We start from the raw sequence: 17,897 nt of genomic DNA, 5'->3' as shown, positions 1-17,897 counted from the left end.
TCTCAACCCTGCACAGTCCTTTAAATCAGTCATGAAGCTCATTCTTCTATACGTTTAGTTTTTCATAATGACACACAGAGCCATTCCACCATGGAGACCAACAGGCATTTTAAGTGTGAGACCAGAGTTGCACACCTCTATTAATTCTTCATACCTTCACTCAATAGGAGTTCTAAACCCACTTAAGTTATTTTATCAGTGGGCGAAGAGACAATGAAAATGTCAGAAAATGTCAGAAAAATGTCAGCTTAGATATAAATTTAAGCACTTTCCAATAAACATCTACTGTAATATGAGATATTTAAATGTTGTTATTTAGCCAAAATACAAAGATATTTTTGAATACTCAACTGAATAAAAAGAAAGTAAAAAAAAAACTTTTTGCAACCAGATGGTGGTTACGATGTCTACCAGCAGAGTCTAGCAGGGCCATGCTAACCAGCTAAGCTTTAACCCTTTGCTTGGAACACGTTTAGCCATGTTTATGCGCTTCCTGTGGGCGTTTCTGGAGCACACCGCTGCTGCCAACATCCTTCGGCAGGCCTGCCAGGGCGTCCTTCAGACATTCTGATTTTGTGCCCCCTGGGGCTAATTATAAAACCCAGCTTTTGCTGGGCCACCTGCTTCACTGTGAAACGAATCGCTTGTGGTGTGAACGAAGTCGCTGGCTGATGAAAAGTGTTAATGATTACTCACAGAAGTAATCATTTTCTAATCACTAGGGGATGCAATGAGATGGCTCTGGACCCTCCCCAGGCAGTCTAATTTAAATTACACAAGTGAGAGATGTTCAGCTGACTGTTATGACGCATTCATAGAGGCCATTCGACACAATTGTAGTTCTTCAGCATTAGGTTTAAGCAGCAACTACTTTTGCTGTATACATACACAAACCAGTATGCACACACATCATCATTCAGCTCTGACTTCATGCTGAAAATGTAATGACTTCATGCAAATGTTGTTAGTCTGTAATGGCCTATTAGCCCTAGTCTTCATAAGTGCTGACAGAACAGATATTATGATAGCAGAAATGATGATGAGTGTAGGATGCCTGTAGAAGTAAAGTTATAACAAAGCCTAATGCATTTCATATAGTCAATTAGCATAAATTTTTTACAGTTCAATGTGCTCATGCTTTTGTTTGATAGTAAAAAAAGACTACATGCCAGAGAGCTTATAATGTAAAAAATGGAGAATTATATTGTTTCTTTGGAAAGTAAAATAATTGCAATTTATTAAAAACTTAATGGTAAGACACGGTGTAGTGATGAACTGAAATTTTGGCCAAACATTATTAATTCAAATGAGTCTTTGTTTGGAATAAATAAATTCGGCTTTATATATTTATAGAGAGGCTCCATTGGATTTTTTTGAACATTAACTCTGTACATTTAAAAATTTTGCTAATAACCAACCTTTAACTTGTCAAAAATACACAACAGATGGCAATGCATTTTCCATTTCGACAACAAAAGGAGGCACGTTTTTTTAAGTAATCAACTTTTCTGCCTTTCACACACAAAGTTTTTCTTCTTCTAATGAAGTATATAAATAGGTCTTTATTAATGCACCAAGAGCCAAAAAGATTGATTGCCTTTGGGCATGGGGACTTCAATGCACAAGTGGGAAATGCAAATTCTGCTAATTTACAATTGCATTCCAATTGTGAAACTGTTTCTGTTCACATTGTCCTCCGGGCAGTGAAAATATTCAGCTACTATTCATACCATAAAACAATTTTTGGCAGAAAAATCCCAGTGGCCAAAATTTCAGTGACGGAAAAAGAGCTTTAGATGGTACATTTAAAGGGAAACAAAACAATGTGGCATCTGTTCCGGCAACAGTAAGTACCCTTTCCCTAAATCTCTCCACATTGAGTCCCTCATTGCAGTCTGTAATTACAGAGATTAAACCACTTTGTGCTCTCACTCTTCCTAATAGCTAATTTGACAGTAAAAGCTTTGAAATGTAGGTCACAAATCAATATTTTAATGGTTCACTTGTGCTGACGCATCACTCCGATCCTAAGTAAAGACTCACTAGATGTTTAAACCTCAAACTTCAACCCTATTGAAGATGTTGCCTTTCAATGACAGCTGCTCTATAATACCGCTAAACATCCAGATGGTTTAACACACCAATTTTCTCTTTGCTCAACCACTCTCAAACCCTCAATAAGAAGGGAGCACTCAGCTGCTATCAAAGAAGGTTGCCAAGCCAGGTTTAGCATTTTGGCATGCAGTTATCTTGACATAAATCACTGTTTATGTGTCAATGTCGACAGCCTACTGACTTCAGTTGCTTCTCTGCTTAGAATTACCATTTAAGCAGTTTTCAAAGGAAGCACCTTCAATAAAAAAATATATTTGTGTGTATAAATCAGATAAGGTAGTCGAATACAGATACTTACCTTCAGAAAGAATAATACATTCAGTATACAGTATTTAAACTCACTAGAGCACGTCAAAACTGAGAGATATGCCAAAAACTTACCCAGAACAGATCCATACACTTCAGTCGGAGGCATCTAGGCAGGAAGATGTTTCCAGGTGCTTACAAATGCAGTTGGAATCAGTGAATAAGGCACGGTAGTGATGCTATTCCAGCTATCTGATGTGGGATCATAGCAATCCAGGGTTTTACACCGCTGTGCACCGAAATATCCGCCGACCACATAGAGTTTATTACCAGAGGCCACAGCATGGCAGCTCATTCTTTTAGAAGTCATGTCACCTACACGTGTCCATTGATTGGTCTCGCAATCAAATCGATAGGCAAATGCTGCTGTAAACTCTGTATCACCACCCATTATGAATATCTGACTGCCGAGGACAGCAGCGGCCGTGTATCTCCAGGGTTGAGGGCATTCGGCAGCTATTGTCCAACGGTTCTCAACAGGGTCATAGCACTGGACCTTTGAGGCCTTGTCCCGGTGTATGGTTGTTCCACCAAACACAAAGAGTTTTAGCTTGGCGCTGACCACTGCTGCATTGCTGACACCATCCCTAAGCGGTGCCATCATTGTCCATTTGTTGGTCAGGGGGTCATACCGCTCAACCTGTTTAAGAGATACTGATGGGGAGGCTGGGAAGACACCTGCTATAGCAGTGTGACCCCCAACAACATAAAGGCAGTTTTCAAGTTCAGCCGAGCCGTGTCCAAAACGTGCAATTAGCATAGGGGCACCTTTGGACCATTCTTCATGTACCGTGTCATATATCCAAACATCCTTAGACACTCCATTTTTCCGACCCCCTACCTCCTGTCACGTAAACTTTGCAGCCAATGGCACATGCACTGAACTCCTTTCTCGGACTGGGAAGATCTGATTTAGGGATGATCTCTTTTGCTTTGTGATCCACTTGGTAGATCTTATCACACATAAATGTCTGACCCCCCAGAATGAGCAGAGTGTGCCCAGCTTTGCGAGGCCTGGCGCAGGGGCTGGTGACAATCCCGTCATTCTGCAGAATCTTTTCTTGCACTGCATGGCCTCATCGACAATCTGTCGGCTCCTTTTATCTGACATCACAAGTTCCTCACATGCAACGGCCTCAATGAGGCATTCTGAGGGTAACAGTGCAAGGCGTAGTCCTCGCAGCAGTTCGGGAAGATAGTCTCTGCGGCTGTCTAGGTCATACCTAATCCAGCGCATGACTGCGTTGAACACAACCTGTTCATCTTCAACCTCCAGCTCATCGCTAAGGATGAGATCCAGAAGCTTGTCTTTCGAGAGGCCGCAGAAGTCTTCAGTGTCTCGAAGAGTCTCAAAGTGGATGAGGCACATCCTCCACGACAGCTCATAGAGCCGCTTGCACTGATGGGCGTCTGAGAGCAGCATCATCCCTAAGCAGTTGGATGCATGCAAATTCTTCTCCAGAAATTCTGCTGCTGCATCCCGGATGTCATGAAACTGCAGCATATCTCCAGCCTCGAGAAGTGACTCTGCGTTCTCCTCATTGATGATGACACGCGAGGAGTAAGCAAAGTCCAACAGCAGCTCCAGAACTTCTGGGTGAACACTGTCTCGAAAGTTAACCTCATTGTCAAGGCTCTCACGGAGGCCACCGCTAAACATGGCTTCAAAGTAGCGACTGCAAGCAGCAAGCACAGCTCTGTGACAGGGAAAGGAGCGGTCGCCTGCCCATAGTGTCACATCTGTGAACATGCACTGCTTGCGCAGGGTATTGAGGTGGGTGAGCACACTGTCTGGATGTGAAGGCTTGTGGAAGAGCGAAATGTTCATGGAGCCTGTGCTCGTCCTGGATTTGCGGTTTTCATGGACGCTGACTGACATCTTTTCCAGCACGTCCAAATTTTCACCGGTTCCAATACCCCGAACTAAAAAAATACAAAAGCACAACACAGGAGGTTAGCAAGTGCTCTATAAAAGGTATTTTCAGTATTGGGATGACTCAGTGATGTACATGTTTATGCTTGGCAGTAAAATCACCACTGAGAACGTGGTTATGTATGGTGCTGTATCAACAAAATTTAGAGCCAACTAGTGCGACATTAGTTTTTTTCAGCTGCAGACTATTGGTCTTGGACTCTTGGATGATTAACATTTGCTTAAATGTGGCCATAGTGTTTGTGTTGAATTGGCAAATAAATCTTTTTTAATTAAGCTTCTTTCCTGTGTGTAATGTCCAGAGACTGAAAGAATATATTGTATAAATGACAATTTTACATCCTTCATAAGACAAACTTTGCTTGACATTTACTAGATATTCACAGCTCCTTCAGTAATCTTACTTAAACAGCGGAGTTCACTGTACTTAGAACTGTAATCCTTCTTTACACTGTTAAGCCAGCACAAAGTTCACAATTAATCAACTCGGTCTCTAATTGTCACATTTTATGTTGACAGATTGCGATAAATTTTAGATTCATAAATAAAGTAGTAATCTTTTGATTTTGGCAAACCTTGAAAACTATGCAAGAAATCCAATGAGATCAACAAAATGAACACCTAAAGATGAATTAAGAAGAGCATCTATAATAATCTGAGAAACCTAATTATTCATATTCTGTTTAGGGTCCCATCGATATAGATAAAACACAGTTTTTATACCAAATTATATCTTATTCTTGATATATATCAAGAATGATATTTTCTTCATACTTAACCATGATCCCCCCCCCCCTCCCCTATTTGCATCAGTATATTTACATACATTTTAACTGTATTTAAGTATTGTTACCAATCACTGACATGTTAATTCAATGCATTACTGGGGTGACGACAACTAGTACAATTTTTAATGCCCAATATACACTGTGTGCAATGCAAGTGTAGACTGTGTAAAATGGACAGGTTTGTTCACTTAACATTCTTGAGTTATATAATGCAATCAAAATGTGAAAAGCAGTTTTGTTTATCATGCTGCTAAGAGGGCCAATGAAAACATGACGGCAGTTTAATCACTTGATTTACGGTACAAAAACACAATTAGAAATGAAAAAAAAAAAATTGGCATAGAGTTATCCCTGCAAAAATACTTTTCATTTAAATTATTTTAATCAAAATGGATTAAGTTTACATTTAACGAAGGGAAATAGTTGACATTTACTGGATGACTTTTTCTTCCTGATGCATGCCCTGCAACAAAGAAAAAAAAAACCCCTAATATTTCAACATTTAATTTGTTAGGTGCAGCACATGATTTGGTGAAATCGACAGTTCTGCCCTTTCTAGCTGACATTTGACATTTGAAAACTAAGGTTTTAGCAGCAGAGGTTCGATGTTACCAGTGGCTCTTTGAGTGAATGTGCTTGCATGTAAACTGGATTCTTTCATTGATACCATTTGAGATTATTGTGAAGAGAGAGAGAGAGGGGTGCAAGCATGCACAAACATCGGCAGGGTCTTTATGGATCACGCTCTCGGGTTGACATGAATCACAATGCCAGAGGTTGACCACAAAGGATGCAAGGTCACAGCTATCCATGCAGAAAGCTATGCAGGGGGATGCGAGCAGCTGGGAGGATGGTACTGGAAGGGTTGGATGCAGGGCTGTTGATGGCTGAGAGAACAGAGAACAGGAAGCAAGCAGGTGTCTAAAACCACTTACAGCGACAGAAACTGCCGACCCACGCACAGGCACTGACAGTGAGGAACTGAGGTGGGGTCTGCATTGGTCCCAAAAAGTAACCCCTCAACAGGCCAGGCCGACAGAGTTATCCTTTATGGGGCCAGGGAACAGAAAATGCAAAAGAGAATTTTTTTCACATAAAATAATGTAAGAGGGTCTCCAGTTATTTTTTTGCAAGATACAGTTTTGTGACAGTCTCTTAAATGTTGCATAATTCCAGAACAGTAGTCAGGTTTGCAGCCGAATGAAAGCGAGAGAGCTGAAAAAGAAGCCCAACTATTATTTCACAGCTTGATGAAACTGCCTTGGAGTTCCTGCATGGTTCATCCCCATCACCCATGGTAACCATCACCCAACCACAGCATGATCCATGCCAAAGTTGACTACTCGTTCAATACGAACAAACTAACTACCTATCCATGCGGATATTCTTACCAACATGAATGACACCTTTTACTTGCATCGCCACTGAGAGGTTGAGGAACAAAGGTCTTTATTTCTTTCAATGTTCTTCCTGTGTAAACATCTAGACTAAATAGCCTTTTCCAGGTCCTTTTCACTGAGGATGTTGGTATTCCAGAGCTGTATTTCAGTTAGGCTACAGCTATTTGTGCGTTTGCAGAAAGTCAAAAGCTGGCAACCTCGCTGATTTGAAAAAGCTCAATGAATCACCGGCCTGCAAGAAGTCCGTCATCAGGACTAAGTACTTCTTTTAGCACTCAGGCTAAAACATATTTTACACAAGCATGTGGATGCAGATATTTCTCACTGCGCAAGCTCGATTTCTGCTTTCTCAATTTGTTGCAACATCCACTGTAGCGGATGAATTTTGGCTTAACAAAATGTGCAAAAACTGTACAACAATTTGTCAGTGGGGCAGTACCCTAAAGGGACAACTTTGTACTGACACCTTAAAAGGTCCACAATACTACTTCAAGTACTTTTTAGATACTACTGTGAACCTTTAAGGAGCAAATAAGGGATTTATGTCTTTTTGAGAGTACTGCCCCAGTGACAAGTACTCTTAAAGGTAACATTTTTCCACTTATTTTCTTTTCAGAGTTATATTATTTATTTTATGTTATATTCACTTAAAATATTCTCATGGACACTAAATAGTTGCTACAGACAGTATTCACTGCTATTGTTACAGAAAGTTATAATAGTGTCCATACTGGTAATTTTGGCTCAAATGGAAGAAAGAAGAAAAAAAAAAAAAACTTTTGTGAAAGCATGCGAAACAATCTTACGTTTTATTTGTTATTTCTAAACAACAGAAAACTGTTTCTCAACCCAGCAAAAAACCCTAAAACTGCACATTTGATCATCCTACACCAATATTTGACATCCATTTCAGGATATGGAGCTGAATCAGGTGTTTGATTAGAGAGACATCGAAAATTTTAAGGGAGCAACACAGATAACCACTGGTAGTCTAACATATGCACGTACCAGGCGAGTAATTAAAGCGAAAATAATTGTGATGTTGTAAGGGTCATGAACTCTTTACAGAAGTGAACAGCAGCCAATGCGGCAGACCGGCGCTTGTTTACTTGAACTATGATCAGTGCAGAACTAACTAGACTGAACTTCAAATACTGCCGACGTACATGACCCTGAGACCGTGGATGATACATTCACACAAAATTCCCTGACTTTTATATCATATAAACGTTTTAATTGGAAAAATGATAATGTAGAAGCAGGTGTTCTGTTGCTCAGGCTTGGGTTATGCAGTTTTCTGTCCGTCGTTACCTAAGTTAACCCCTCGCCTCATTACACAACGAAAAGTGGTTTTACGTTAACAAGCGTAGCCATTATAGAATTAAAATAGACAAGGCAATAAATATGGATATTTCGTAGTATACGGCGACTATTTTCTACGCCACGAGACTTCAGAAATGCGCACCAAACTAAAGCTACAGTTAGCCAGACCGCTAGTGCGCTAAACAATTTTAAAAAATCACCTGATTAAACTGATAACTTACACTGAGGTAAAATGTAATAGTACGATACAAAGTTAACAGTAACATCTCAAAAATGACAGATTTGGCTGCGCTTATGTTTTTGGCGACCGCTCAGTAACGATACTATGAATGAAAGGAGCTAATGCTGTTAGCGCAGAGTCGTAACTCCGTGTTTTGACATGCAGAAGAAACTCCTTGCGATTAGAGACACGTTAAAACGCTGCTCTCCCTGTAAGCGATCATTTTCTTCCGATTTACACTCATTACTTCTGGAAGAAGCGAGAGGTAGCCACCAATCCCTATTCAGCTCACATCTAATCCTGACTGAGTGTATTGGCTTTTCCAGCTCTGCCAAAAACAGGAAGAACATTGCAGATGTTGGTTAAGAGTTTTATTCATCTGAAGCTAATTTTTCTAAAACAAGACTATTTCTATAAAGACATGGCATACTCACAGTGTTCTGGGCGCTAGTGACAAATCCTGACGTTGTGCAGTTTAGGAATTGGGGAAGGAATCATAGTTTTGTTCACCTCTTGTCTGGTTGGCTGTGTCACTTTGTTCACATTCCAGTCCTCACACTGATGAAAAACTGTGGAGTCTCTCAGGGTAATATCCAGAAGCAGGGGAATGGGTTGATTGACGTGCCGTTGACCAAACACGCAATGGGAATTTATGCAAATATAAACTGTAGCCAATAGGGACGTTCCGACCTGAAAGCCTGCGCTGTTTTCTGTACAAAGCAGCCAATGGCGAAACAGTGGGAGGAGCGTCGCGGAAGCCGACGACAGCACATCACAACAATTAGCAGGGAAGTATTATGACTTTTTTGTGTGCATATACTCTTTTTAAAATTGCTGACATGTTTTGGCAAATATGTAATTGCATTTGAATAATTGATCTAATTTTTAAACAAAATTAAAAATGACGTATTTTATTGTTATTGAATGAGCACACCTTTGTTTGTTTATGGGTTAATGACATCTATTGTATGCTTTCCATGTATTTTTATTTTATCTGTGTGAATGTAACAATTGTTCATTATAGATGTTTTTTAAATGCAATGATTTTAGCTCCATCTAGTGTGTGATTTATGCTAAAGCACAACATACCTAGAACTGTTTTGTTTACCTCTCTGATCATAGATGTAGTCTCGTGTTCTAATGCATGTGTATGCATCCAATTCATTGTTTGATGGACTCTGCAGATGTAAACGCATATACTGACTGCATTTAGTATTAATCTTCGCAACAAAATTGTCTTGGTTAATGTGTTAGCTAGAGCAGGTGTTTTCAAGCTTTTTGAAATAAAAATGATCCTTGTGAGGGGAACTTTTGTGCTTCCTAAACAATAAAGTCATATTTCCATTTATATAAAATATAAATGAAAACCACTGAGCAAGACAGATCATATCAAGAAAATGGCATATACTTACTTTCATTTCTCACTGGTAATAAACACAAGTGTCTTTCCTTTTTGTGCATTATTAGGTAAATTAATTTACATCAATATTTTAGGTGGTTATATTGTGTGTAGGCTATCTATTTTATATTTATAATATACATTTATTTTCTTTATGAAATATTGTTTTATTATCACTTGTGAGTCTTTAGTTGCTATCTGATTTTTATTTTTATTCCACCGTTATAAATTTTAATAACCTCTCTGCAAATGATAACTCTCTGGCATTTGATTTCTGGGTTCATCACTTATTTTCAAGTCTGTCCCTGTGCTACTGAACCATGTGTAACGTAATCAAGTTCACTTGGATTTGAGTCTGAATGCATTTTCTGGGCCAGTGCATCGAGACCACTGCCTTGTCCTTGGCTTAGCTAAAGAGATGGTTGAATTTCATTGGTGGCAGTAATAAACTATGTTCCATCTGCAAAATCACCAAGGGATACTCCATTAGTTATCTAAATCTAATCCGGGACCAAAGGCTCTTTAAGTGTAGAGAAATGTGCTGATCTTTACTGCGATAATGCATGCAAGACAGCCAGAGTTTTACCGCATATGCTGTGGTCATTAGGAGTCAGATCATGAAATTGTAGTACTATAATAAAGCCACAGACTTACTGCAGCTTTTGCTGGGGTAAAAAAAGGTTTAGGACTTGAAAGGCATGCAATGTGAGACATATCTAATTTTAAATGTTGAATAAGTGCCATTTAAACCAGACAGGGATAGCCAGGTGCCAAAAGAGAGGATTATATAGATTAAATAATATTTATACAAGTCAAGTCCGATTTATTTATGAATATGAAAGCATTCAAAAACAATCAGAACTGCTAAATCTTAGTTTTGGTAAAGTGTCTTTTAAAAGATGGTTCATCATCGTAGGTATTGTGTTTCATGCGGTTTCAACTTGATGGATGACCCTGATGAGAAGACGGTCATGTCCCTCATCATTTTAAACTTTATGCACCACAGATATGCAGCTGGCCACTAAGAGGGTCACAGGAGAGACCCATGGGTTATCCCGACATGACAAATGCCCCCTAAAATAGCAATACTCTAATCCTGTTGATATTTGGTTTTATGTAAATTGCTCTACCCATGGTGCACTTGTTGCCAAACAATAAAATCTGAGCCGCATGACGTACCACTGGCGCTCTGAATTTCGAATCATATGTTCTCGCAGTGGAACAGTTTGTAGAGAGGTTTCTATGCAACAGAGGTTAAGTGCGCTTGGTCATAACCCCTGATCTGACTGAAGGCCAGTTTGTTTGTTTCTAGCCAGGTTCTCTGCAAAAACACAAGCTGAACATGGAAGACACACGGGAGGAAGCATCTGGACCTGATGCCCCTGCACAGGTCACCCAGCCATGGACGTTTTCCAAATCATCTTTGATTAGAAAGCTGAGACAGCACTTAATCAGTTGTAAGTATATTATTATAATATTATTATTATATAGCCATTCATGCAATATAAGATTGATAATTAATTAATTAATTAAATTGTATTTATGCATGCATCTATCATTTGTTTTTCTACCTTTTTTTTATTATATGCATTAAATATAGCCTATAATGGTATAGAAAAAAGATGCATTCATTTAGCAAATGTGGCATTTATACACTAAAAAGTACAGTAATAAGGTTTATATTGTTACATTTATCATTTTGCATTATTATTACTATATATATATATATATATATATATATATATATATATATATATATATATATATATATATATATATATAGTAATAATAATTAATATATATATTTACTTTTTAGCATGCACTTATTTATTTATTTTGTTTGCAATCATTGTGGACTAGATGGTCTTTTGAAATCTTAGATATCTACTATTTTCATGGGAAGTAGACTAGTTTGCACTGTACTGATCCGAGTCTAACTATGTGAGCGTCTTCTGTCTTTGTTGCCATCATATGCAACATTCTGTGTTAGAGCCCCTTGTGATTGGAACAGCCTTCCTGCATCCATTCACTCGCTTAGATCTTTCCCTCTGTTCTGAATATGAATATGCTTATGCATATATACGTACATATATAGTGATGTTAACTTTGTCAGTTGTATTTGGGATTATTGTGTTGTATGCAATATGTTATATCAGTTGTTCTCAAACATATCACATCAAATACCCCTTCTTAAAACGCTTGACTTTTACTGAGTCCTAGATTAAAAAGGTTTTACTTTAAAAAAAGAGCTGTCGTGTGTGTGCATGCAGACATGACTGTGTGTGCATGTCCATAATGGCGTGTGTGAATGTGTGTGAGCTAAATTTTTTTTACAAAAAATTTCAAATTGTATCTACTCTGTTGTTCTTCTTTTCTATGTTGTTGGACATGATTCTGAGGACCTTCATGAAAACGGGATGTTTCATATCATGGGGTTGATCCTCTAATAAATGTTTATAAATAAATACATATGCGTGAAAGTTCATTTAGGCGAGCTGCTAATGGCGTTGTGTCTTTCAGCTGATGATGATGAAGTATTTCAAGCATCAGATGAGCCAGTTGTGGTTTTGCAGCCCCATATTTAGACATCTCTGAGCGACCTGTGTAACTGAATCATGTGCTGAGGACACACTGTGATTTGGCACAAATAATAAATAATAAATACATTTAGGAATGTGCTCAGTGGATCTCGGCAGCTATAAAGTGATTTTGTTCAAAATCTATAGTTACAACTATGCGGATGCTCAAACAGCATCCCCACATGTGCTTGTTGATTTCAAAACCGCGATGAGGTAATCTGATGAGAATAGTTTTCTGCCTTTAAACCTTAACTGTGCTTGACTTGGAATTATTCATTTATTTATTTAAAGAGAGCGATTTAGATGTAGGGGAGGGATAGATGCCACACTTTTTAGTCCAGGGAATATTTCTGAATCTTTATTTATTTACGTTTACATTTTGAAAGTTAATTTGTATGTAGACAGTTTGTTTTGCCACCTGAACTTTTCTGATAGGGGCTATCGGCATCTGGCTTGTGAAGCAACTTGATGCAGTTACAAGCTTCATTGCTTCTTTCTTGCAAAATTATAAACAATAACTAAGCTCTTTATATAGTATTTTATGTGAGGCATCATGTGTGTCCGTTCTCATCATTTCCCTAGGGTCCCAGTTCAAGTTAAGCACCTTAATTAAAGTAAATGAAACCCCGTTTGAACTCAGTGGCTGTAAACCCGAGATCCGCTCTTCCCATTCCCTACGAGTCTCTTGTAAATCAATGTGTCCTGTCTGCATAAATCTCTTCTGATTGCTGCTGTTGTTAATTGCCCTGCTCATACTGGCCAGAGAGTTCTTTAATGAGCTGGGGCTGAAATACTACAGACCACTGAATCCAGCTGTGTGTTCTGTATAATGTAAGTAGATAGTGTTTACATGTTAATGCCATTTCCTGTCAGACTAGTCTAGAGACTGGGCTATTAGCTGTCATGACCATGTCATTGTCATGAGCTGTCTTATCGCCCTTCTCCTCTAGTTTATGAGGCTGTAAAGTACAACGTGACCACAAGAGGGAGATAACAAGCCATGTATTGTAAAAAACAAAACAAACGTGTTGTAAATCAATGTGGATTTATTTTTATAACCTCCCCTAAACGTGTGTATACATGTATGTATGTATGTATGTGTGTGTGTGTGTGTGTGTGTGTGTGTGTGTGTGTGTGTATATATATATATATATATATATATATATATATATATATATATATATATATATATATATATAGTTACATATAACACACAGTAGATATCAACTACATTAATGTACATAACATATAATACATTATGATATATTATGTTCTGTATTAGTGCACCTTATTGTCACTGCACTGTATTGCTCATACAGATGAAGTAGATTTGAAAGGAGTTTATTTGAATATTTATTTATTTATCTGCCCAACCCTCACCCCCAATCCCCCCCACTCCACTAACAAACTGATATTTACTCACCGTGTTCCTGCAGCTGCAGTTAATGACTGATGAAATTTCAGAAAGGCCCTTTGCTTACCCACCCCCACCCCCCACCCCTCTCCTTCTTTCTCTTGCTCTCTGTACGTTTACTTTTTTTGTTGTGAGGTTGTTGGTGCAGAATTTGAGTAGATGGGTGGGCGGTAGGACGGGATAAGGATATTGGATTGGGGTGGGAGAACTGGCAGTCCGTCTTGAGGTCAGATTTCAGTGCCCTCTCTCTGCGTGTTTTATGGAAGGTGCTATTTCATCCATCCCCAGCATGCGAGTGCCAGCGCTTGGTCGATTTCTCGTGTTACAGCCGCCGTTTGAGTGACAGTCAGACTTTCTGGCACATGAAAGAGCCCAGTGGAAAATCCTGAGCCTGGTTGTGGCGGGATACTTCCACAGTGCAGGTCCTGTTGCGTTGGGAACAAAATATAAGATGCACATCCCATTCAGGGTGCAGGACAGGTGGGAAAAGAGTCTGAGGTCCACTGTGGGAGACACGGAATTGGCAGCGAACGCGTGCCCTCCAACCTCGCCGCTCTCCAAAAATACCATTAATGGCAAGAAAAGATGCTTAACGTGGTATTTTAAGTTACTGGACCACGAGGGAATGAGTCATCCTCTTTAATTTGATGTTGAGATTTGCAGATGGCGATTAGACTCATGATCAGCAGTGTATTAAGCATTACTGGCTGCTGTCAAGTAAACAAATTTGACAGATTTTTCTGATAAATTAAAAGATCTAAAATTGGACACCACTCTTTGTGGGTATAAATGGAAACCCTTTTCTGTCTTATGTAAAAATTCTTAGATCAAGTTTAAATTCTTGTCACAAAAATATGAAATAATGAGAAATAGTCACAATTTTGAGATATTAAGCCACAGTTATGGGGGAAAAACTGCTATTGTGATATATAGCTTCAATTATGTTTCTAAGTTGCAGTTATCTTGTAAATTATAATCATAAATAATTGACTTTAAATGCTATTTTTGAAAATTATTTTGACTATGATGAATATTTTCTTTACGAGGCAACTGTGAGGAGTAAATGTTAGGTTGCATGTATTTTAGTTATATAAATTATAATTTATTTACTTTGAGGTTTAAAAGGCCTTTTAAACCCATGGCTTCTCACTGAATCATAACCAAAAGACCTCTGCTTCCTTTGAGATAAAAAGGGGAGCTAAAGGGCCAATCTCCCTTTTATGATTTGTTGTGATTACTGCTGTATTGCTCGCACATTTTTCCCTGGTTTTCACATTAAAAAAATAAACAATCATCCACTCTTAAAACCTGAGAGAAATTGAATCTGATAACTGGTGGGAGAAAGCAACTCGAGATGGCTGTCTACGTGCATTTCATACCGAGGTTATGTTTTGCTAAGCACACTAGATGACAAGTAGGCTTGCTTAAGAGTTTCAGTATCCACATTTGCGTAATTCCCCTGCAGGTCTGAGCATGGAATGAAAATTGGCCTGAGATGTGAAATTAAAAACACTGTTGTCATCACTTGATCAAACCGACCTCCTTTAAAAGCATAAGAGTTAATTTTTTATATATATATATATATATATATATATATATATATTTTTTTTTTTTTTTTTTTTTTTTTTGTAATTATTATTATTTATTCCCTTAAGAATTTTGAAAGTCCTTCATTCAGTTTGATTTTGTAAATCCAGTGCACTCCATTCCCAAAAGAATATATCTTATGAGCAGGTTCTTAGTGAATTACAAACAGAGCATAACTCATGAGTTGGTTCATATCGTGTATCTCAAACATATGTTTAATTTAAGGCCTGTCAGTGTTAAATCAGTGTTGTTAATGGCTGATTGTTTAAATGATGTGTGTAGTTACCAATACATTTTACGTTTTTATAAGTAGTGTTTTATAGAAATTAATGAATTTTTTTTTTTTTACTTTATTTGTAATCATCTCATCATTTTTTTCAGATATTTTTACCTTAAAAATACCAAAAGATTTGGATTCCTTTTGAATTATGTTCCTTTTTTAAAGCTTTTTTGGATATTCAGCCTGGATCCAGGGTGGCCTTAAATAATTTATTTTAAATTAAATTAAAAAATTAATTAATGCATTTAGCAGACGCTTTTATCAAAAATAGACTTACAGTTCATTCAGGCTATAAATGTTTACCTATCATGTATTTCCGGGGAATCGAACCTCCAACTTTGCACTTGAAAGTACAATGCTCTACCACTTGAGCTACAGGAACTCTATTTATTATTTTTAATTTTGGCTTTATAGTTTGTGTGTCTTTATAGAGTGTGTCCTTGGTGAGACTTTTAAGGACTCCATCCAGCCCATAAAGTTTATCAATATTTTCTTGATGCCCGCTGAATACTACATTCATACATAAATTTTTTCTCATTCACTTATGGATTTCAAGAAACAAATGCTTTAATGCTCTTTGTTTCCCTCTCTGAACCACAGAGTTTCTAACAATGTTTGTTATACTTTTTCTCTGTATCATGCAAAACATTGTAAACCACAGCATCATTTGTGGAGTGTTGTACAAAGAGTGTTGAGGAGTCTTGAGGCAAGATATATATTTTAGTTTTTAACCTGGGAATGGCTTGGCATCAAGACGTAAAGATGGATTGTTAACTGACAGCTTCGAGTGCTGTACACTCTTCCTGGCATCCTCAGCTCTGCTCTTATTTATTTATGGGACTCTGAGGAGCTTGGCATAGAAGTATGTCATAGGTGCCCTGCATCACTCGGGCTGATAACTTATTTAACATGTTTGTGCTCCGAATACTAGAAGAACAAGTGCAGTGTTGTTTCTCTGTGTAAAGAGGGTGATGCCACAGGGAAGGTGAAGGAGAAAGAGGAGGAGTGCTCTCTGCTGTTTAGAGATGAAGATAAACCTCTCTGTGAGGGACTTGAGGGGTCTACTGAAAGGTATCCCCAGAAAACATGATTACGCTCCACCTGCTTTGGCTGGGATTAAACTATCCATGGCTCCCAGCTGGCTGCTGGCATAAGCCCCTTGAACCTCTCGAATGTTCTTGAAAGAGCATGTGCACCTTGAGCTCTATATATATTTTGCCCCTCTCAAAGACAAACAAAAGCTGCAAAAACTGCCCCAGGTCTCACACTTGTACCATTGAAGTTGCATGCCTATCAAAACCATCTTCTGCTCCCTTTGGTAGGTCTTGAAAAGGTAAAAGCTTTTACTTTAGATTATGCATGTTCCCATTTGAACTGATACAGAGCTTCAACATTCTGTACTTATAAATCTATCTTGTCCATCCGGCCTAAAAATAATTTAATTGAATTTCCACTCATTGCAATTGTTCTTTGCATTCATTTAGAATTCAAGAAATTCTCCATCTTGTTTGCTACCTGAATTCAAATTCAAGAATTGAGTTGCAGTTCAAAAGCCATTCTTAATTCATTTCTAAATGGTGCACAACTTCGGTAGCAAGGTTCAAACATTTAGCATCTTGCTAGATTAGAACCCTATTGGCGACACCAAAACACTGCTGGTAAACCTTGAAAGTCATCTAAATACATTGGAACTGCAAAATAGCTTTCACTGTATTATCCAAAAACATTGAGACATTTTTCAAAATGCATCTTTTGTGTATACTTTTTTTGCCTTGCAAGGATCTGTGCTTGTGTTTTCTGGGTCCCGAGCTGAAGATAGCTTTCAAAACCTCTGAAACTCAACTGAAATCCAAAATGTAAGGACTGCAAGTAAGTGGTTTGGAAACAGGACCTAGAGACCAAAAGAGATTTGGCCGTCTGACAAGTTATGCAGCAGGCAGAAGTCACTCTCCCCAATGTAAAGTGTTAATTAAAAGGTTGGGAGAAGGCCAAGCAGTTGTAAATTTGTAGTTGTAGGCAGCCACCTTTACAATATATGCTTCTCTAAGCTTCCCGTGCATGTCTAGCTGTGGCATTCAACTGTTTTGTTTCCATCTTGGCAGGCTAATTTTTGAAGTTCCTGTGATTGTTGCAACTAAACATCACTGTCTGAACTTGGCGACCAAGATGACACTAATGGGGACTTTAGATGATGATTTACAGCTGTTTTGCTCTGATGCAGTTTAGCAGCACTCATGGGAAATAATAATGACCTGAAATGTGGACAACATGGATAGGGTAAGGACGCACACTTGTGCTGTGGTGATACATGTTGGCTGTTGTGTCATGCCGATCAAAGGGATCCCGTTGCATGCTTGCATGAATAGGGTTTATTTTCACTTATACATTCCCGGCATAACATGCTATTCATATTGTGTGGTGTGGATGGACACATCAAGAGACCGAGACTAGTTTGGATATCCTCCACTGACAGGTTCTAAGTCGACCACACATGCAACACCATAGACACACACATTTATAAACCCTGCCATAAGCTTCCTAAAGAAGCTGATT

The 17,897-nt window shown here is 38.3% G+C and overlaps 1 pseudogene; it reads right to left on the bottom strand.

The window, feature by feature from the left end:
* Positions 1–1,575: 1,575 nt before the first annotated feature.
* Positions 1,576–8,806, bottom strand: LOC113072741 (kelch-like protein 25; annotated as a pseudogene).
* Between the last annotated feature and the right edge of the window lie 9,091 nt (positions 8,807–17,897).

Source organism: Carassius auratus, unplaced genomic scaffold (genome assembly GCF_003368295.1).
Source record: "Carassius auratus strain Wakin unplaced genomic scaffold, ASM336829v1 scaf_tig00010017, whole genome shotgun sequence".
Taxonomy (NCBI): domain Eukaryota; kingdom Metazoa; phylum Chordata; class Actinopteri; order Cypriniformes; family Cyprinidae; genus Carassius; species Carassius auratus.
This window is presented reverse-complemented; position numbering and strand designations above follow the sequence as displayed.